Source organism: Pinus tabuliformis, chromosome 2_2 (assembly GCF_031772625.1).
Source record: "Pinus tabuliformis cultivar Carrire ecotype Pingquan chromosome 2_2, CPIR1, whole genome shotgun sequence".
Taxonomy (NCBI): Eukaryota; Viridiplantae; Streptophyta; class Pinopsida; order Pinales; family Pinaceae; genus Pinus; species Pinus tabuliformis.
In genome coordinates this window covers 831,780,913-831,804,159 of record NC_142300.1, presented here as the reverse complement: position 1 = coordinate 831,804,159, position 23,247 = coordinate 831,780,913, and the positions used below count along the sequence as shown (strand labels likewise).

Genomic DNA, 23,247 nt, shown 5'->3' with positions numbered 1-23,247 from the left:
AGAAAGAGAAGTGTTATTATTTCCCTAGTAGAAGAAGGGGAACCAATGGTACAAGAGGCATAAAATGTACCAGAGACAGGAGAGTCTTTATTTCTTAATAAAGTGTTGTTGAAATCAAACAATGAAGTTGTTGAACGATCTGAGAGAATGGATTTGTTTAGAAATATTTTCAAATTCCAAGGAGAATGATAAGATGGTGATTGATAGTGGCAACACATACAACTCGGTGTCTACAAAAGTGCTAGAGAAGTTGAATTTCAAGAGGATGAAGCATCCAACAACTTATAAGGTGTCATGGATTCAAAAGGGTCATCAACTGTTGGTGAATGAACAATGTGAAGTAGAGTTGCATATAGGAAACTATAAGGATAAAGTCCTCTGTGGTATCATGTCCATGGATGTGTGCCACATTCTATTGTGTAGACCATGATAATTTGTTAGAAATGTAGTGGATGATGGAGAGAAGAAAAATTATAAATTCTAGAAGGATGGTATCAACCATACTTTCTTTCATTTGCTGGAAGAAGGGACTTCAAAAAGAAACAATTCCAAGGCATTGTTGTTTAGTGGGAAATATTTTTTTTAGCAAAGGGAAAATAATGAGTCGAATGTTTCTTTGGTAGGGCTATTCTTACTTCCACTATAGTGATTGATTTTCCTTTTGAGATTCAATAAATGTTCAACAAGTAGATTGATATTGTAGTGGATGACCTTCTTAATGAGTTTCCTCTTTTGAGGAGCATAATTCACCATATTGACTTGATGCTAGGATAAAGTCTACCACATAAAGCTGCATATCGAATGACCCCTTAGAAGAGTGAAAAAACCAAAATGAAAGTACAAAAGTTGATAGATAAAGGACTGATCAAAGAGGGCCTTACTCCATGTGCAGTTCTAATGGTGTTGAGTCCTAAGAAAGATGATGGTTGGTGCATGTGTATAGACTGCAAAACATGGAACAAGATCACAATCATGTATCAATTTCCTTTATCACACATATATTATTTGTTGGACTATTTGAGTGTTTATAGTTGTTTCTCTAAGTTTGACCTGAAGAGTGGGTATCATCAGATCAGGATTAGAGAGGGTGATGAGTGGAAGATAACTTTTAGAACTAATAATGGATTGTATGAATGGTTAGTCATGGAATTTGGGTTTTCCAATGCATCTAGAACCTTTATGATATTGATGAATGAGGTGTTAAATGAATTTATAGGAAAATTTGTGACTGTATATCTAGATGATAGTTTGGTTTATAGCTAGTCCAAAGAAGAGAACTTGATACATTTGAGGTGTGTATTAGAGAAGTTGCAAGAAGAGAAATTTCTCATAAATTTAAAGAAATGTTCATTTTTTAAAACAAGACTTGTATACTTGGGAATTTTAATATCCAAGGACAGTTTGAAAATGGATCCTGAGAAGGTGAGAGCTCTTGTTGATTGACCCTATCCTAAAAGTGTTTTTTAAGTTAGAAGGTTTCATGATTTGGCTAGTTTTTATAGCAAATTTGTGAGGAATTCTAGTAGGATGAGTGCTACAAATGTGGAGACCACAGAAAAGGATAAATAGCCATTCCAATGGATTGTTGAAATAGAAAATGGATTTCAGTTATTAAAGAGAAAGATCACAAAACAACGTGTGTTGGTATTCCTAGATTTCAACAATCCTTTCCAAGTGACGTGTGATGTCATTGGAGAAATGATTGTCATTTTGTTAAGTCAAGAGGATAAACCAATAGCCTATTTCAATGAGAAGTTAAATGATCCAAGGTGAAAGTATAATTCTTATGACAAGGAGTTCTACATTGTGGTTCAAGCTCTAAAGAAATGGAGGCATTATTTAATTTCTAAAGAATTCATTTTGTATACATATAATCATGATCTACCGTACATTATGCAACAACCCAAATTAAGCCAAAAAACATGTCAAGTGGATTGAATATCTCCAAAATTTCACTTTTGTTCTGAAAAATATTAATGGCCAAGAAAAAAGAATTGATGATGGTTTAAGCAAGAGAAATTCAACTATGTAGGAAATTCAAGTCCATATCATGGGGTTCAACTTCATGAAGGAGTGGTATCAAGAAGATGTAGATTAAGGAATCCTATAAATCTTGTAAAAACCAAACAAGCTAAGATAAGAGTCTATGGCTTGATTATATGCTTCAAGAAAGATTATCATTAAAAACTAATTAACTTTTTGTTCCAAAGTGTTCGATGAGGGAGAATTTAATTAAAAAGATGCATAATGTAGGTCTTGCAATGAACTTTGACCATGATAAAACATATGAGTGGTTGAAACATTTCTACTTTTGGCCAAGGATGAGGACTCATGTGTAGAATTTTGTGAATAGTTGTAGAATATACTAGCATGCTAAAGGGAGGAGCCAAAATACACGGTGTATACATCATTACCAATTCCAGATAGACCATGGGATTTGATAAGCATGGACTTCGTATTGGGTTTCCCAAAAACTCACAAAGGTAATGATGCAATATTTGTTGTAGCATATTGATTTTCAAAAATGGCCCATTCCATTACTTTTTTGAAACCAGTGATGCTACCGATGTTACTAATGTGTTTTTCAAACATGTAGTGAGCTTACATGGAGTGCACAAGAGCATGTTAGATAGGGTTACCAGATTCTTGGCGCATTTCTAGAGGATTTTGTGGAAGAAATTAGGGACATAATTGAGATTTAGTTAAGTCTATCATCGTGAGACTGATGAATAGATCAAGGTAGTTAATAGGAGTTCGAGGAATATCCTGCAGAGCCCGTTTGGAGACCATCCCAAGTAGTGAAATCATGTGCTTTCCAAGGATAAATTTTCCTAGAATGATTCTCCAAACATAATCACTAGCCGGATTCCTTTTCAGACTATGTATGGGATGCATCCAAGAGGAGTGTATGACTTGAGAAGAGTAGAAAAAAGGAGTGCAACAAGAGAAGTCTTTGTTTCAACTATGCAGGAGATCCATGAGAGAGCAAACAAAGACTACAAGAAGGAAACCCCAAATATAAGTCCATAGAAAATCTTAAGAGGAAATAATAGACCCTTGAAGTGGGAGACTTACTATTTGCAGATTTGAGCGAAGAAATATTTCCTAAAGGAGAATACAATAAATTGAAATTAAAGAAAATTAGTCCTTGTAAAATCCTTCATAAATTTCTAACCAATGCTTATGAGATAGAGTTGTTGTTAGGTATTTCCATCTTTCTCATCTTCAATGTGGAAAACTTATATACGTATCATCCATGAGAAGAGGTACAAATGGTAGATGACAGTGGACACTAACAAAACCAATGGAAGAAAAAAATACCAACAACAAAGCCTTTGCAGCTAGAGAGGATTTTAGACAAAATACTAAATAGGAAGACCACGGGAAAGGAATAGTACGAGTATTTTGTCAAGTGGAAGGACCATCTAGTAGTTCATGCAACTTGCATGACTGCAACATTAGTATAGAAAATGCCACATAAGCAGGGTCACTTGATTTTTTTTGTTATGTGGGAGTATGATGGAGGGGAATCTGTAAAGCAAAGTTGATCGAGAGGTCAAAATATTTTACCAGAGGAGTTGCTTCCTCCATGAGTGGATTGTTAAGATAGATTTTGTTTTTGGTTTCCATGTAATTCATTAAATTTATCTATGTGTTGTAATTAGTTTAATTATGCCAAGTTTGCGCTCATCCAATCTTGTTTTCAAGGATTTGGAAAGATGCCAAACATATGTATATGTTTAAAGTTTAAATTAATAGAAGAGCAGAGAGTGTAGCAAGTGAGAATGGATTGAATTAATTTAAACTAGTCCTTCTACAATTATATTGTTTTCATCCTTGCATATATCTATATATATATATATATATATATATATATATATATATATATATATATATATATATATATAGAGAGAGAGAGAGAGAGAGAGAGAGAGAGAGAGAGAGAGAGAGAGAGAGAGAGGCTTGAGAATATATAGATATATATGGCTCTTAGTGCTATAAAATAGAAGATATTGGCTGTAGAGGTTCTATTTTAGCTGTTGGGGGTTACATAAATTTTCTTTTTATATAAAGTTAAGGCCTACACCACTCTTTATGTGGCCTAGTGGTTCTTCTCTTCCTTGATATTACTAACTACTCCAATCTTGAAACCTCTCACCCCTCTAGATCACCATCTACCCCAATTTCCTTAGTCCTGCCTCTTCTTTCGTAGCCTCTCCTTAGTCCAACTCCCCCCCACATCAAAATCCATGACACAACAACTTGCTCGCTACCAGAAGGACTACAATAACCATGGCAGTTTGGAAGGTTCTCAAGCCCATTTGTAGTTTTAGGATTTGGCCTGACATTATCATGCCAAGACTGCATCATAAATTCAAGAACATTATGATCGATTATGGATCTCAGTTTCATCCTGAATTTATCATAGTGGATCATGCTCAACACATGAAAAATGAAGTTTTATCATCCTTGGCAAACTTGGTACTAAACAGACGGCACACTCGAGATGTTGAGATTAATGATGAAATGTATTAATGGAGTGTCGGTTCAATCGAACCTTAGATTAGGATTTTGTTCCTAATTTATAGGGTGTTGTTTCAACTTCCATAATTGTGTGTGAATTATATATTTCCCATGTAATGAATGTAATGTCAGAGCATGTTCTATAAAGGCAATCTCCAAGTGGTGTTCCACACTTGTTAGCTACCCAGGTTCAATTCAATAAATTTTATTTTTATGTTGTTAACATGGTATCAGAGTTACAGGGCTCAGGACTGCCTGTAACCCTAAGTCGAGGAGTTATAGTGGAGGCTGAGAGGATGATATATGTGACTGGGAGGCAGATCTATGTGAAATTAGACTGATGCGTTTTTTAAGGGCCATCAACACGGGATCCATCGCCATAGTCACGTTGATCCAGTCCTTCCCTTTCACATTTTTAGTTTCCATAATGGCGCGGCTTTCCATAGTTAAAGGGCGCCAAGTTTTCCAACCACCCACAAGCATCTACATTTGAGTTTCTCTCTCGAGGACCTTTTGTTGATAATGTGGCTCTCTTAATAATGTGGTGGTTGGTGTATTTACTTCACGGTTTTCGTGGCACAAGGCCTAGCATTGCTTCAAGGTTGAGATCCCTTGCCTGCAGGCCGACATCGCTTGAAGATTGGCTAACTGGTGGTGAGCATGGTGGGAGCTATTACGGTGGTGCGGTGATCTGTTAGTTCTTCATTTAAAGCTAAGTGTGCTTGGTTGGTTGGCCATCGCCTAATTTCTTATTGTCGTGTTGATGGTGCTGGACTTGCCAACATTTAAGGGATCACCCCATATGAAGTCCCAACTTGACCTCACACCGTTTCATGTCGGAGTCCCATCTGATATGATGGCCAGGTTTCCATTGTCTTAAGGAATTGCATCAACTCTTGTTTTTCATCACCGGAGAATGGTTTTATTTATCTTCAAGAAGCGAGGTTCATGTGCTTGGTGAGCGTAAGTCTACTTGTGTCAATGGTTCTTTCGCTGTGAGGTGGTCAAGGTGAAGGGGAGTTCCAAGTTGAAAGTGGTCGGTCCCAACTCGGCTAGGAACACACAACATAAAGGACATACACAACTTTCGACGGAGCAGTCCACTGAGATGAGGAAATCAAAACATACAAGGTAAGATAACACATACAACACTCATGGATCAGTATGAGATGAATGCAACGGTTGTTACAACAAGGTTCATGTGAAAGGTCTGTCTGATGTTCAGTAGAGTAGTCGACATGGATGGGATAGCATTAACAACATATACAACACATTTCAATTAATACATTATGCATTAAAATAAATGAATCAGTTTAGTTGTAGAACACATGGTTAAAGAATCATGCATTACAAGTGTTAAAGATCAGTCTTACAACAAATACAATACATGTGTGAAAATGTGTTGGCCTTTGACAGGCTTCGGAATTAAGCGAAAGTTCCAAGACACATCGTTACACCTTACATCACTAACCCCATCAGCAAGGTGTTGGAGCCACTACTTACTCCTCAGAGAAAATATTACAGATTCTCCTAACTATGTTGTAGGTGCTGAGGTGAAACTTATTTTCATGTAGAAATGAGGGGGGTATTTATAGCCAAGGTTGAAACTGACCCTTGTGGTTGTTCGACTACCCTCATGACTATTTGACTTCCATGACTTTATGACTTACATGACTCTATGTTCAACAAGTGGTCTCTTGGACTTCCACATCACATCACATTGATTGACAACAAGCCCATAGTGGAGATGTGGGCAACATAACTCATGACTTGACTCAACATGACTTGAAAATACAATGCTGGTACATTTGTGCTATTGTTGGAGTGCATGTTGAGCTACAGTGCTGCTAAGTGATGGATGTCTTCATGGTTGTATCAAAGCTTCACCTCTGCTTGGAAAAGTGCACGGAGTCTTCAATGGTCCTTGGTTTTCTTGATGAAGCTCTAGCATGTTGTCCCTTGCTTTCATGTTAGAAGGCTTAACATGTTCACTTTTTCGTGAAGGTGCATGTTCGTCGCATTTGTCCACTTTGCATGCTTTGTTCGTTCGTCCACTTCACATGCTTCATTTTTTCGTCCATTAGTAAACCTTTTTATCTGCATGGGCTCGCTTCGTTCATCCCATTTGTCATCATGACATGTTTGTTGGTGTACCTATACCTACAATCACTCATGATGAGATGACATCAAATCCGAAACCTCCTAGTCTACCATGACACATGATCATTCAGATGTGGGTGGCTGGGAGAGGCAACAAGGCTTTGATGTGATATGATGATGGCTTCGGGAAACATCTAATGAAAATTACGCAAGATTCACAGAAGGGTGGAGATGAACAATCTCAGTTGACAGTGACTAACTGCAAGGTCTAGCTCGGATGGGAGGCAACATTGAACAAATTTCAGGAGGGACAGTCTAGGCTTTTAGAAGCCAAGGGAGGCATACTTTGCGCATTTTCTGAAATCAATGGTTAGCAGTAGCTACAAAGCCAAATTTGTGCAAATTTCCAGAGGAACGAGCTGGGTTGCATGAGGGGTCAGTAGGAAAGGATTGCGCAATTTTTCTGGCAACTGCTCGGGAGACTGGTAGCCAGAACTACGCAATTACCAGAGGAAGCTACTAGTTGGCTGCTGGGGTCACTGGAATTCAGAACTGCACAATTCCCAGAGAAAACTAGAAATTGTCTACTGGGGTCACCGGCAGCCAGAACTACGCAATTCCCAGAGGGAACTACCAGTTGGCTACTTAGTCACTGGCAGTAGAAACTGCAAAATTCCTGGATGGAACAGGCAGTCTAATGTTGGCTAGAAAATATGCACTAAGGATGGAGGTCAGCCTATTGATCATCTCTGCACAATTTCTAAGCTATGCTAACTGATGGGTAGCAGGAGACCTACTCATGAGCACTGCACAATTTCTGATATGAAGAGTCATTCGGTTGTCCGAATGGCCAACATGAGTGCTACTTTAGCTGCTTGTGAGCAAAGTAGCTTGACAGAACTAACTTGGTGTTTCTGCGATGCTCTGGTTGACAATCGATCGAGTCAACAATGGGGTGATGGTCCAGCTGTTAATGAGGATTCTGGTCATCAGAACTTCAACAAAATTGACTAAGTGTGTGAACAGTCGAAAGATGCATAAGTGATCATATGGACACACACTCATATGACTTGCCTACGAAACGACCAAACCATCCCAACACATATGTTCAACATGACTGACCGAAGGTGTAATCGACAAGAGTGACACTTGTGATTGATCGTTCATGACTGAGATGATGCTTGTGTGATAATGAATATGACTCTGTGTGTGAGTGTGACAAATGCCTTCATGGTTAACGCAAAAAACACATACGAAGCAAAGACTTTGAGCATAACTAGAACATGATCGCAAGCATTACTTAGACATCAACATGTAGAGACTTGAGTACAATAAATAGGCAAGGTGAATGTAAAGTCTCACACGAGCTCATGGAGTGAACCCGAGTGTGTGCAGTCATCAAGTGAAACTCTCCATGGGAGGCTCCAAAATTTGTGCATGCCAAAATTTTGTAGGGTGGTTGTAGCCGCTACAACACTTGGCGACACACTAGTAGAACTCCAGCTTCTATGTTTTGGTTCATTGCTATCACAGGGCCTTGGTCTTTCTGGAAGTATTGAGTTGTTGTGCAGGTTACTTTAGCTTCCCCACTTGCCCATTGGAAATACATGGTTCACCCTTTGCCAACTCAGTCAAACACAATCAAAAGTTCAGCTTAAACCTCAGAGTTTCAAATCCGTGAAGGGTAGGTTAGCTCACAAGTTAAAGATTTTCAGAGTATGAGTTTTCATCTTTGGTGTTGCTCCACTGCAAGTAGGCCTAGATAATACACCGGTGGAGTCTCGCAGGAACACACACATTGCTCCACTGCCAAAAAGCCAGGTCAGTACCTCAGTGGAGTTGCATGCTTCACCTCTCTGTGTAGGAAGCCTTTCTCTTTTTTTTCCTTTGTATTTTTTAAGAGAACTATGCATAGGAACTTATTTATTTTTGGGGTGGAAGAGGGATCTCGACTTATTCAGAGCGTTTCCTTCAAAGAAGCATGTAAGAGCTCTGACATAAGTTTTCTCATTTATATTTTTCCTCTTCTCTGTTTCTACTAATTGGATTAGCTTCAACACATAGAGCAGAAGCCTGAGTATAGGCATGTGGCTTCCCAGTGTGGACACAAGTTCACGGTTGGACCAAAGTTTCCCTTTCAGACGATTTGTATTTTCTGTAGGGATTTCATTGAATGAAGGTTACAACCAAGCATGAAGAAAGTGGATAGAAGACTGGCTGAGTGCTGCAATGTCACAAGTCTCTTCAAACTTTAGCCACAGACTCTATTCAAAAGCCATAATGTATTAGTTGGTAGAAATTATTTTCAGAAACAAAAATAGTACTATATCAAACAAATAAAATGCACGTGAACAAAAATAGTACTAAGAATAAAACAAATCAAAAGCAAAGATAATAAGAAAAACAAATTAAATGAAACAATAAGCAACAAATGGACTATGTACAAGGCACAGGCATGGCCCGAGCTACTGAACCAATGTTTGAGGACTTGGTAATTTCACAAGAAGATTATAAATCCTCCCATCGAGTGACTGCAAATGATAGGTGTGTGAGCCAAGTTTATCGTGGACCAGTGTTGGTCCACCGAGCTCCACTACTGGAACCTGGTGGCATTCCAGAAAACCTTCAAGTAAAGAGAACACTATTGTCTCAGGTATGTGTGCAACATGGGCTCAGATGATGGCACGGGGTAATTGTTTTTACTCTGGGAAGAGTTCAAATTTCTGAATTCAATCCGTGAGTGGATCTTCCCATATTTCTTATATGTTGGATTTAAAATGGAAAACCAAGTGCAATGACAAATTTTCCAAGAAATCCAAACACTTGAAATGTTAATCAATCTATTCGGTGAAAGGAGTACAAACAACATGTATGTGTTACATGTTCTTTGTTCTAATGGCTTGTCTTCTCCTTTACCTGGAATCTCGTGTTGGATTGTTCACATGTAGTGGGTACTCAAGTCATCATCTACTCGTCCAAGCCCATCTTGGTACTGTTCGATCAAGCAGTCAACGATTGGTCGCTACTGCAGTCTATAACTTGTACCGATATTATCCATCTTTGGATCATGGTGGATCCCCAAGTTTCTATGTTTGTTCATAGTGTTGGTCTTTCATGTGCTCAGCATGAGTGCTTCAACATCATTGTTTGTGACTCAAAACTTCAAATAACTTGAAATCGTGCATAGTTCCTTGTTTTGGAGGACTAAGATGCACTCGGTCCTTGAGTCATCATGCATTTCTGATTTATCAAGACTCATGGTCCACAAATTATCTGTGCATGGACCATTTGGCATGCTGGTACTGCTGCTACTATCAATGTTTCTACTACTACTACTACTAGGAAAACAAATTGTACAAGTTTCATTATCATCAGTTGGGAGACGAAGGAGTCCTAATTGCTTATCTGATAAGGTTGGGGTTGGTCGTGTAAGATAACACTCCAATGTTTTTTCCAGGAAGCAGTTGCTACATGATTTATGTAAAGGCCAATGGTTGGTTCTCATCGTTAAGGGGAGTGACATTGTGTTTCATATACCTCTCAGATAATACTCAGATTTGGTTGCATTTTACCTTGTGCAGAAGCCACAGGTGAGTCCAATCTGTAGAAAAGAATCCATCTATCTTGGTGGACTAGTCTCTGCTGAGCAACAGACCATATGATTTCGGTATGTCCCCAACATTTATGTTGATGCACGGGTGGACTCGACTGTCATGGGAGAGTCAGATGATCACATCTCATAGTTAACCAGTGGCTAGTACCAATGTTCTATCAAGTAGGATGATTCTCACGGATGTTTAGTTCCATTGTGCATTGATCTTATTGGCAATGGAGAGCGGTATGACATCGGTTTCCACGCCAGAATCAACCAAACAATTGTGGACATTATAGTTAAAAAATTCGAATGAAAATAGGAATGGGGGGAAACCTGAGTTTTCTTCTTCCATCTAGAATGTATTGAGTACCATGGATAGTGATCAGGGAGGTGTGCATGCTTGCTTGTTGGTAGAGGTCGCGCTGTCTATTTTTCTTTGTCATAGTGCATGCAGCAGGATGTCTTGCTGACTCTGGACATTGGCTAACTTGAGGAAACTAATGTTCACTTGAGTTTTCTTCATGTCATCAACTATGTTGTAATCCAGAGGTGGTAAACTCACTAAGGTGTCTGGAGTGGAACAGATGCTCGTGCTATCTGGTGGAATGTTCTACAACTTACTGCTCATGGATGTGTTCTTATCCTCTGCAATCTTTCTGGACTTGCTTTGTGTTTGTTGCTTTGTGGCAGCTGGTGGATCAGCCTTCTTTATCAGTTGTCTCACTTTCTCTTGCATCTCCTAAAGTGTCAGGGGAACCCCTTTACTCCTAATATTGTATTGATAATTTTTCTTTGGGGGCTGCTTCTGGGTGTTCGTCTTTGAGACTATTTGCAAGCACTAATACATTCACCACATTCCCAGAACTTGGTGCTTCATCAGGTGCAGCCTCTTCAATATCATCGGTGTCTTCTGGTTGCTCTTGTACATCACCATCCAAATCGAGTGTATGAGTACACACAGAGGTAGCAACTCGCTTCCAATCTGAACAAGATTTCTCAGGATGAAATTCTTCATGGAAGGAATAGTACTTAGGATCAATGCATTGATTGAGTTGGAACATAGGCCTCTGCGTAGATATGGAGACAAAACCACTATTTCTTGATGAGCCGGTTGATGAACTACTTGCTTGTCTCTTTCTGGGCAGATGACTCTTCGAGAATGTGTCCATCTTCCGTTGCTTGAGTTCAGAAATTTAAGCGGTCAAGTTCTTGACAAGGTGACTGAGGGTCTCAATATCAGTTGCTTCCTTATATCTGTCCTTACTCACCATTGCTTGGGGCTTTCTTCTCGCATCCTAGGAGTCTTTCATTGATTCGTCATCCTTGATGACTCCAATGGCATGCAAGTCCTTCTTAACAATAATAGCCTCTTTACAACTTTCTAACAGTGTTGGCTTCGTAGCCCACTTGACGAACTGTGCAATGTTTATTGGTAGTGTAGATGTGTAATAGTCGACAGTGATGGAGTCATGAGGTTTGGTGTCTGGTGAAAACTTGTTCAAGATACGCATAAACCTCTGATTAAAATCTTTCACCTTCTCTTTTCTCTCCATCTTGAGGCTTACCAGTTCTTTGAGTATCATGGCTCAGGTCTTTTCATCAACAAACCTTTCAAGAACATAATTTTGAAAGACCCCAGTTTTGTATGGAGTTCAGTGGAAGGATGTGATACCAAGTAGCCGGCCAACCGTCCAAGGTATGTGGAAACAGTCTACATTCTACATCATCATAATGTACCTCAAGGGTCTTCAATTGTAGGTACAAGTTGTCTAAGTGCTCTTCTGCATTCACCACGCTATCAGGGTTAAACTCGATGTTAATTCTCTCTGCTCGCTTCGACATCTTGTGAAAAACATTCAAGAGAGCCAATGTTCCCTGAGTCATCCATTGAAGATTTGGGTCAGCCATGTCTTCGTCTTCTTTGTCTTCTTCGTCTTCTTCCTCTTTGTTTGAACTGAGTCTGTTGGTTCGTCTCCACCTCCACTTCCTCCACTACCTTCTCCTCTGTCTCCTACACCGGAGTTCAATCCCAAGACCACAAGACTGCCTTGTCTATCTTGAAAGAAGATTGGAGGTTCCTCTCCATCATTAATAGCTTCTTCCAAACCATTAAGAGTAGTAATGACTGCTTCTTCCACCGCTGATACAACCACTCCTATGGGAGTGGCCTTTTGCATCCTAGATGCATGTGGAATGTACTGTACACCTGGGATGATTCCGATTGTTTTCACAAACTAGCAAGTGATGGGACAGATGGAGTGAGGATGTTGATATGAAATTTCGTGTTAAATTCAGGGAGGCGAGGAGTAGCCAACTGCAGGGTCGTGAGAGAGGGGTTACGAGTTACTACCTTGACCAGATGATTGATGAGTGAGTGAGGGGAATTTCAGCCATGTACAACTGGCTGCCCTCCTTCTAGTTCTAGAAATGTTGATGGTGATGGACCCACCAACATTCAAGGGATCACCCCGGAATGAAGTCCCAACTAGACCTCACACCATCTGGTGTGGGAGTCCCATCTGGTATGATGACCTGATTTCCATTGTCTTAAGGATTTTCCTCAACTCTTACTTGGCAGCATAGGAGAGTGGTTCACTTTATCTTCGAGAAGTGAGGTTCAAGTGCCTGGTTAGTGTAAGTGTACTTGTGTCAATGGTTCTTTCACTGTGAGTGGGTAAAGGGTAAGGTGATTTCTAGGTTGAAAGGGATCAGTGCCAACTCAACTAGGAACACACAACACAAAGGACATACACAGTTTCCAGTGGAGGAGTCCACTCGGATGCAACAGTCACAACATACAATGTAGAATAACATGTACAACACTCACAGATTAGTCTGAGACAAGTGAAACAGTTGTTAGGCAAGGTTCATGTGAAAGTTTTGTCTAATGTCTGGAAGAGCACTCGACACGGATGGGACAACATTAATAGCATATATAACACATTTCCATTAATAGATTATGCATTACAACAAATGAATCAGTTCAGATGCAGAACACATGGTTAAAACAATATGCACTGTGAGATCCACTGCATTGAGCTCATTGGTGTGAAAGTATTTTTTAAGATCTCGAGTTGTTTCTCTCAAGATGTTGGGGTTGAAATTTTTTTATTCAAGATGAATAATCAATTAGCAGAAGCATACCTCAATGAGAATAAAAAGCTGGATGGATCCAATTATTTTGGTTGGAAATTGAAGTTGCAGACCCTGCTTGAGGGACACAATGCATGGAAACTTGTGAATAATGATGAGGTGAAGCCAAACGTGCTTGCAGGAGGAACAACAGCAGCAATCGAAGATTGGGATAAGTGAGAGACTAAGGCGAGAATGATCCTGAAATTTTTGGTTAAAGATTGCATTATTCCCCATATCCATGATTGCAAGGCTGCACCAGAAATTTGGAAGATGCTTAAGGATCTCTATGGGCTAAAGAACACCAATCGATTGTTGTTCTTGAATAGAAATATTATCTCCATTAAGATGGAGGACAATGAGATAGTTGTGACATTTATTTCGTGGATCAGGGAGCTTAAGAACAATTTGGGTGACATCGATGAAGCTACGTTAGATACAAATTTGGTCACGATTACCATGAATGGTATGACTGACGAGTATTAGATGTTCATCACTCACTTGAATGCAAGAGAAACATCCTCCTTGTTTGAAGAATTGACAAGGATCCTCATGCAAGAGGAGGAAAGGAAGCTGACTCATAAATGTTACAGTTCAGATTTGGCCTTAATGGTGAAGAAGAAGCCCTTCAGAGGAAATCCAAATGCAACACAAAAGAGTAGTGAAACCCCATAGAGAAAGATGCCCCCACCTCAAGGTATGTCTTTCAATAGAAATGAATCTACGAACAAATGTTTTTTGTGTGTGTTAGAACCGGCCATATAACCAGATATTACATAAAGAAGAAGTCTGATGAATGTCGGAAGAGACATAAAAAACATGCAGGTCATTTTGTTGATGAGGAATAGAGTCAGAACCTCAGACTGTTCATATCTAACTCTGCGTTTTTGGCTAAGTATGATGAAGCAGATACCTGGTTTGTGTACCCAGGTGCATCTATCCACATGACGGGGAACAAATAGAGGTTTGAAGACTTCAAAGAGACCAGTAGTGGAGCAAACATCTATCTTGTCGATGATAGAGGGTACCAAATCAAAGGTTATGGTAATATCCCCATTTTTTTTCCTGATGGAAATACTAGACATATTCATAATGTAATGTACGTACCGGGGATAAAAAAGAATCTGATCTTTGTCTCTACGATAACTGATCAGAACCTCAAGGTAGAATTTTATAAATCATATTGTGTTATTAAAGACTTGTTGGATCATATGAAGCCTATTGCATCATGTATTTGTGTGGGAGGATTGTACAAGCTAAATGTCAAAAGTGCACCACATCGGGCATTAACATCATCTTCCATGACTACAATGGACTTATGGCATCAGAGGCTCAGCCATATTAACTTCAATGATTTGCTGCTATTACAGAAAATAGGTATGGTCGAAGGTCTTCCCGTTTTAAAGCCTATCACTATTGATTGTGATGCATGTGCACTTGGAAAGATGCACAGAGATGAATTTATTGTGAATTCTAATAGGAGGAGAGATATACTCGAGATGGTACAAACTGATTTATGTGGGCCTAAGCAAACAAGGTCATTAGGTGGTGCATACTATTTTTTACTGTTTATTGATGACTGTACTAGATTTACTTGGGTGTATTTCCTCAGGAAGAAGAGCCACACTTTTGAATACTTCAAGGAGTTCAGAGGTATGGTTGAAAAGCAGATATGTAAATGCATCAGGATTCTCCGCTCAGATCAAGGGGGAGAGTACAAGAAAGCTTGTGTCCTCAAATAATGCAAATATCATGGGATACAACAATAGTTTACAGTACTTGGCACTCCTCAACAAAACAGGGTTGCAGAGAGGAAGAACAAAACCCTTATGGAGTGTGCTCGTAGTATGTTAAAAGGAAAGAATCTTTCTAATGGGTTTTGGGCTGAAGAAATTAATATTGCAGTATATCTAAAGAATAGGAGTTAAACAAGAAGTTTAGATTTCAAAACTCCTTTTGAAGTTTTATTTGGCTATAAGCTTACAGTTAAGCATTTGTGAGTTTTTTCTTCTAAAGCCTTTTCACATGTCCCAAAGGAATATAGAAAGAAACTAGATTCAAAGGCCATAAAATGTATTTTTGTTGGGTATAGTACAAAATTTAAGGCTTACAAACTGTTTAATCCCTCTACTCATAAATTTTTTTCAAGGAGAGATGTAGTGTTTCATGACAAGGATAATGATGGAAGCCATGAGAGTGCTAATGAAGAATGGCACGTGCCCTTGTTTCCGGAAGAAGGAAGTGACGAATCAGGTAACAACAATGAGTGGCAGCAACAACAACAGAAGCAGCAGGAAGGGAAACAAGATGATGTAGTTGTCAAACCAAGTACACAAAAGGATGATCAGACAAGGTTTGAAGCTACCCCACCACTCAGGAGATCAAGTAGGAATGTTCAATTATCAGTAAGATATAAGGAAAATCCTTTTATAACTAGTACGATGAATTTTTTTGAACCCTCTAGTTATAAAGAAGCGAGTCAATATAATGAATGGAGGTCTGCTATGGAAGAGAAATATTAGTCAATCCTCAAAAACAAAACTTGGGATTTAGTTAAACTACTTGAAGGCAAACAACCCATAGGATGCAAATGGTTGTATAATCCTAAATTTAAAGCAGATGGGAGCATAGATAAATATAAAGCTAGGTTGGTTGCAAAGCGGTACTCGCAGCAAGAAGGCATAGATCATGATGAAACATTTTCCCTTGTATCTAAACTAAACAAAACCACAATGATAACTTCTTTAGCTACCGAACACCTTTCGATGATTCACCAGCTAGATGTTAAATTTGGTTTTTTAAATGGGGACTTAAAAGAAGAAGTTTACTTAGCGCAACATGAGGGGTTTGTCAAATAGGTAAAGAACATTTAGTCCACAGGTTGAAGAAAGTGTTATATGGACTAAAACAGGCACCCAGGTCATGGTATGACAAAATTGATTCATTTTTCCTATGGCATGGTTATAAAAGAAGAAAAAATGACCCTAATCTTTATATCGTGTTTGATAAAGAGGGAAGGATTGTTTTGATTTCTTTATATGTAGATGATATAATCATTACAGGGAATGTTGGTAATCTCATTAAATAAGTCAAGAAGCAGATGTCACAAGTCTTTGAGATGAAAGATCTTAGAGAGCTACACTATTGTTTGGGTCTAGAAGTCTGGAGGGATTCTGGAAAAACTTTTCTGTCACAGAGTAAGTATGTTAGGAGCTTACTGGAAAAGTTCAGAATGGATCAGTGCAAAGTTGCAGCAATACCTTTACAACAAAATATAAAACTTCAGAATGATTATGGATGTAAGGAGGCAAATGCGACTTTAGATAGACATCTGGTTCAGAGTCTAATCTACTTAACTACAACTAGGCTAGATTTGGCTTATGTAGTCAGCGCGTTGAGCCAATTTATGTCAAATCCCCTTGATATCCATTGGGTTGCAGCAAAAGGTTTTTTAAGGTATCTCTACGAAACCATAGATTTTGGTATTGTTTATACTGATTCATGTGATGTCAAATTGATAGGTTTTCCAAACTCCAATTGGGCTGGAAATATAGATGAATGACGATCCATAACAGGCTATGCATTTAGCATTGGATACGAGGTCATTACATGGAGCAACAAAAAGCATAACACAGTATCCTTGTCTTCTGTGAAAGCTGAATATCAAGCTATGTGTGCAGCAACATGTGAAGCAGTTTGGTTGAGGAGACTTCTCCTTTATGTTGGAGAAGAACATAAGGTTGCAACAATGATCAAATGCGACAACTAGAGCTCCATCAAACTTGCAAATAATCCAGTATTTCATAAGAACACAAAGCATATCGATACACAGTTTCATTTTGTCAGGGAGAAAGTTCAGTCAAAAGAAATCCATATTGAGTATTGTAATAGTTGTGAGAGTGCTGCAAATATTTTTACCAAACCTCTTGGTAGAATCAACTTTGAGTTATTTAAGGAAGCATTAGGCATATGTGGGAACCCATTTCTCCATTAAGGGGGAGTGTTGAGATTATTGATGAAATGTATTAATGGAGTGATGGTTCAACCGAACCTTAGATTAGGAGTTGGTTCATGATTTCTAGTGTGTTGTTTCAACTTCCCTAATTGTGTATGAATTATATATTTCTCATGTGATTATTGTAATGCCAGAGTGTGTTCTATAGAGGTAGTCTCCAGGTGGTGTTCCACACCTGTGAGTTGCACAGGTTCAATTCAATAAATTTGATTCGTTTATTTTTTATTCTTATCTGCTATACAATAGAAGATATCGGCTTTGGTGGTTCTAGTTTTAGTGTTGGAGGTTAGATAAAATTTCTTTTTATATAAAGTTAAGGCCTACACCACTCTTTATGTGGCCTCGTGGTTCTTCTCTTCCTTGATATTACTAACTACTCAAATATTGAAACCTCTCACCCCTCAGGATCCCCATCTACCCCCATTACCTTAGTCTTGCCTCTTCTCTCGTAGCCTCTCCTTAGTCCAACTTTCCCCCTACGTCGACATCCATGACACGGAAATTTTCTTGCTATCGCACCAGCTACAATAACCATGATAGTTTGGGAAGTTATCAAGCCCAATTGTAGGCTCAGGCTTTGGCCCGACGTTATCATGCCAAGACTGCATCATAAATTCAAAAACATTATGATTGATTATGGATCTTAGGTTCATCTTGAATTTATCATAGTGGATCATGCTCAACGCATGAACAATGGAGTTCTAGCATCCTTGGCAAACTCGGTACCAGACAGAAGGCACACTAGAGGGCGTCAAAACAAGACTTACACACCATTAGCCTATCTTGGCACATGAAATCACTACTTGGTAAGGTTCTCCATAAGAGAACCAAAAGGCCCACCAAAATGTTTTATTATATTTAAACGGGGTATAAATACAATACAAAGATATCGTTGAACAGTTAGCCCACATAAAAGTAACTCTAGCTACTAACAAAGAACCTCCAAACAACCTACAAGCCCCTCCAATAGAGGCTTCTACTTTGTCTTGATATAGTTTTACTAACTTATAGTCTTTGCTATGCATCCTAAGGATGCTCTCTATTCACATGGTTTGTTATTAGTTAGTTTGTTATTACGCCAATTAAAATAGTTTCTAATCAATACCATTAATAAAAAATATTACTAATTAAAAAAAAAACAAAATTAACAAAATATACTTCAATATATACCAAAGGAAAACCCACTATGTTTTTCTTTCCTTTTTAAATAAATATAAATAATTATGATTATCCTTGAGATTCTTGTTACTCATTTTCTTTTTAAATAGAATTGCGAAAATAACCCACAATACTTATCATTCTTATTTATTGACTTTCCAAATCCGCAAAATATCCATTTTCGGAGATCTTCTTTCAGATTTGAAACGTGGACAGACATCAGTAGCAAACACTGTCGATTATCCTCGGAATTTTATCTCTGGATAATTATTCTATGATAATCTATTGTATATAAGAAACAGCACCCAAAAATGCCATACTAGCCTTGGTTCCATGCGTAGCAATTGAAGTGAAGCATTTTTCCATCTGGGTTTACGTGAAAGGGTCCTAGTTCTGCCATTGCTCCTACTCCAAATGACGAACATCCAGGCCGTGCGTCCGGATTACCTGTTTGTGAGTTACAACGAAAAGTGGACAAAACAAAATCAGAGAAAAGGGAAAAAAAAGAGCCAATATTAAAATGAATTCACCGCCATTAAGCTAGAGAACAAGGGGCTGCTTCGAGGCATCGTGTAAGGCCTCTGTGAAATAATAGAAAAGCGCTCTGCCTGCATTGGCGTCAACTATTACATATCCTGAGTATTGTCTAAATTTGATGCCTTCTGTAGAATATGAAATGACTTATTTCCAGCCAAATGAGAAAACAATGCTATGAAGAAAAAAACATATAAAAGATAAAACAATTAAAAAAACACAATGACTGTGTGAGCTAAGAAATGGTGCAAATATCATATATTAAATTCAACTATAAACTACATTCTTAAATAGTAAAACTATTGCTAAAATATTTGTCAATCAACTCTGCAATCAATCTACTGGAATTACAACGAATTTCCAGCAACACAATCTGCTGCTTTAATTTTAAAGACAACACAAAATCTGCTGCCTACTTTGTCAGCAATTTACATAACTAATTAAGCATTATTCCCAACACTCCCCCTTAATGATTAATGAGGATTTACTATCTTATCTCGTAATGCCAAAAACTAATCTTTTGCAACTGCTTTAGTGAATATATCTGCTAGTTGATGCTGAGTATTTATATGCTTCAATTCAATCTCCTTCTTCTGCACCGAATCTCTAATGAAGTGATATTTCAGGTCAAAATGCTTTGTCCTGCTGTGATGAACTGGATTCTTTGCTAACTTGATGGCACTTACATTATCACAATAAATCACTGTAGGGTGAACTTGTTTTTCTCCAATTTCTTCCAAAATTTTTCTGAGCCAAAGAGCTTGTGTACCTGCTAAGGTAACTGCAACATATTCCGCTTCTGTGGATGAGACGGCAACAATGCTTTTTTTTTTTGAGCTCCATGTAATCAAACCAGAACCAAAAAGAAACAATTTCCAGATGTGGACTTACGGTCATCAAGACTACCTCCCCAATCTGAATCACTAAATCCAACAAGATTGAACTTTTCAGAAGAGTAGTAATGAATACTAAAATTTAGAGTGCCTTTCACATACCTTAAAATCCTCTTGGCTGCCTTCATATGTATTTCAGATGGATTTGTCATATACCTTGAAACAAGTGAAACTGAACATGTAATATCAGGCCTTGTGTGGGTTAGAAATATCAAGCTTCCCACAATACTTCTGTAAGTTTTCTCATCAACTAAATCAACACCATCATCTCTACATAACACCTCTCCATGAGCACTTGGAGTAGGGGATGGATGACAATCAAGCATATCAAATTTATTTAGCATATCGTGTGCATACTTTGTCTGACAAATGAAAATCTCATCCCTACTTTGATAAACCTCCATTCCTAGAAAATATTTCATGATGCCTAGATCTTTCACCTCAAATTCATTCATCATAGCAGCTTTGAATTTATCATTCATCTTAGAACTACTACCCATATACAATAGATCATCAACATACAATCTTATGATTAAAATATCAATACCTTCTTGTTTGTGGTAAAGGGTAGGATCATTCTTACTTCTCTGGAAGCCATTTTCCTGAAAGTATCCATCAATCCTTGCATACCACGCTCTTGGTGCTTGCTTAAGGCCATACAAAGCCTTCTTCAACTTGTAGACATTATTCTCCTTTCCTTCCACTTCAAAACCTTGTGGCTGCTCCACATATACTTCCTCTTCTAAGTACCCATTCAAGAAGGCACTTTTCACATCCATATGATGTATGCTCCACCTTTTATGAGCTGCTAATGAAATCAACATTCTAATGGTCTCTTGTCTTTCTACTGGTGCAAATGTCTCTTCATAATCAATTCCATACTTCTGTGTGAATCCTTTAGCAACTAATCTTGCTTTGTGTCTTTCAACACTCCCATCACTGTTAAATTTAGTCTTATAGACCCATTTGGTGCCAATCTTTTTCTTGTCATGTGGAAGCTCTGTTAACTTCCAAGTGTCATTCCTTTGAATGGAATCCATCTCTTCTTGCATGGTTTGCATCCAAACCTCATTAGTACATGCATCTTCAAAACATGCTGGTTCAAAATCAGCCTTAGCTAATAAAGCAAAATTGACTATCTCACCTATTAGGCTTTCTTCATGTGCTTGATTTGCACTCCTCTCATAAATATCACTCAATCTTCTTACCTTCCTTGTATAACTTGGAGAAGAAGTTGGACTTGAACTTGATGTTGAAGAAATTGATGAAGGGCTGCTTGGCGGAGTTAAGCCACTAATTACAGAAACATTAGTTGGCTGCTCATGATCATTATCAACAATTATATCATCATTCAAAACAGATTTTGTCTTCTCAACATGGCCTTTTTGATGACCATAAACTCCCCCTTCATCAAAAATTACATCTCTTGAGACAATAAGCTTGTTTGTTAGAGGATTATACAATTTATAAGCCTTGCTTGTCTCACTATACCCAATAAAAATACATAACTCACTCTTTGCATCTAACTTTTTTCTATTCTGATCAGGTACATGCACATAAGCCAAACAACCAAAAACTTTGAAATGATTAACATTAGGCTTTTTTCCATACCAAGCTTCATAAGGAGTCATATTTTCCAGTGCACTGGTGGGGCTACGGTTCAGGATGTATACTGCTGTAGCAACTGCATCTCCCCAATAAGTGTTGCTCAATCCCTTAGTTTGTAGCATGCATCTTGCCATTTCAACCACAGTACGATTTTTCCTTTCATCTATGCCATTCTGCTGGGGTGTGTATGCTGTAGTATGCTGCCTCCTGATGCCATTCATATCACAATAACTCTGGAAAGCTTTTGAGCAGAATTCTCCCCCACGGTCAGTCCGCAAACATTTGATCTTGCACCCTCTCTCATTTTCTACAAGGGCTTTGAACTTCTTGAATGTATCCAAGGGTTCACTTTTGGCCTTCAAAAAATAAACCCAACAATTTCGTGAGTAATCATCAATAAAAGTGATGAAATATGATGACTTACCCAAACTCTTAGTCTGCATAGGACCACATATGTCTGAATGAACAAGCTGAAGTGGGTAATGAGCCCTCCATGCACTTCCCTTTGGAAACCTTTCCCTTGCATGCTTTCCTTTAGCACATCCTTCAAAAACCTCCTTATGCTCTTCTACCTTGGGCAAACCAGAAACTAATGCATGTGAGGTTAGAAACTTCAAACTGTGAAAATTTAAATGCCCATCCCTGAGATGCCATAACCAACTCGAATCCTCATAAGCCATATTAGCAAGATTGTTCTTATGTTCATCAAACCTCAAGGGAAACATCGTATTTCTTGTCATAGGCACAACAATGATCACCCTATTTCCCTTATTCTTATCATAGATAGTACATGTCTTATTTTCAAAGACTACTTTATAATTTTTCTCACATAGCTGTCCAACACTCAACAAATTATGCTTCAATTGTGGAGTATAATAAATTTCATGAATACTCTTTGTACCTTCTTTTGTTTGGACCTCCATAGCTCCTTTGGCAGCAACCTCCAATGATTTATCATCACCAAGCTGGATCTTGGATTTGAAACTTCCATCCTTTGCTGAAAACAAATTCTCATTCCCTGTCATATGGTTAGAGCATCCAGAATATAGGTACCGAACATCTTTAGTAGTATTTGCACCTTTGGCATAAGATAAAAATAAGTGATCTGGAGGATACTCACCATTTTCTTGAGCATAATTAGCATTTTTACCTTCTTTCAATCTGCATTCTCTTTCAAAGTGACCATACCTGTTACAATGGTAACATTGAACAGATCTCTTATCAAATCTACCTCTACTTCTTCCTCTGAAACTACCTCTTCCACTTGAGCCACCTCTTCCTCTACCTCTTGAATAATTTTGGCTTTGCCATTTACCTTGACCTTGATGGCTTTTGGTACTGCTACTTGCATCTTCATTCTTTGTAATTTGTAATTTAGAGGAAAAAGCTTTTTCTACAGCTTCAAAACTTTCCTTCAATCTTTCTTCATGAGACATCAAAGATCCAACCAATTCATCAAACTGTAGTTTTGTTAAATCCTTACTTTCTTCCATGATTATTGCAACATGATTCCATCTATGTGTTAAAGATCTCAATACTTTTTTAATTAAAACTTCATTACTTACAGCTTCTCCAAGTGTAGCCATTTTATTGACCACATCTTTGACTCTCACACAATAGTCACTGATACTTTCAGCTTCTAGCATCTTCGAATTCTCGAAATCTCGCCTCAACGTCTGAAGCTTGAC

General features: G+C 38.3%; 1 pseudogene; it reads right to left on the bottom strand.

Annotated features, from left to right (window-relative positions):
• The window catches only part of LOC149195554 (serine carboxypeptidase 1-like), a 35,238-nt pseudogene that overhangs the window by 7,204 nt on the left and 4,787 nt on the right, over positions 1-23,247 (bottom strand).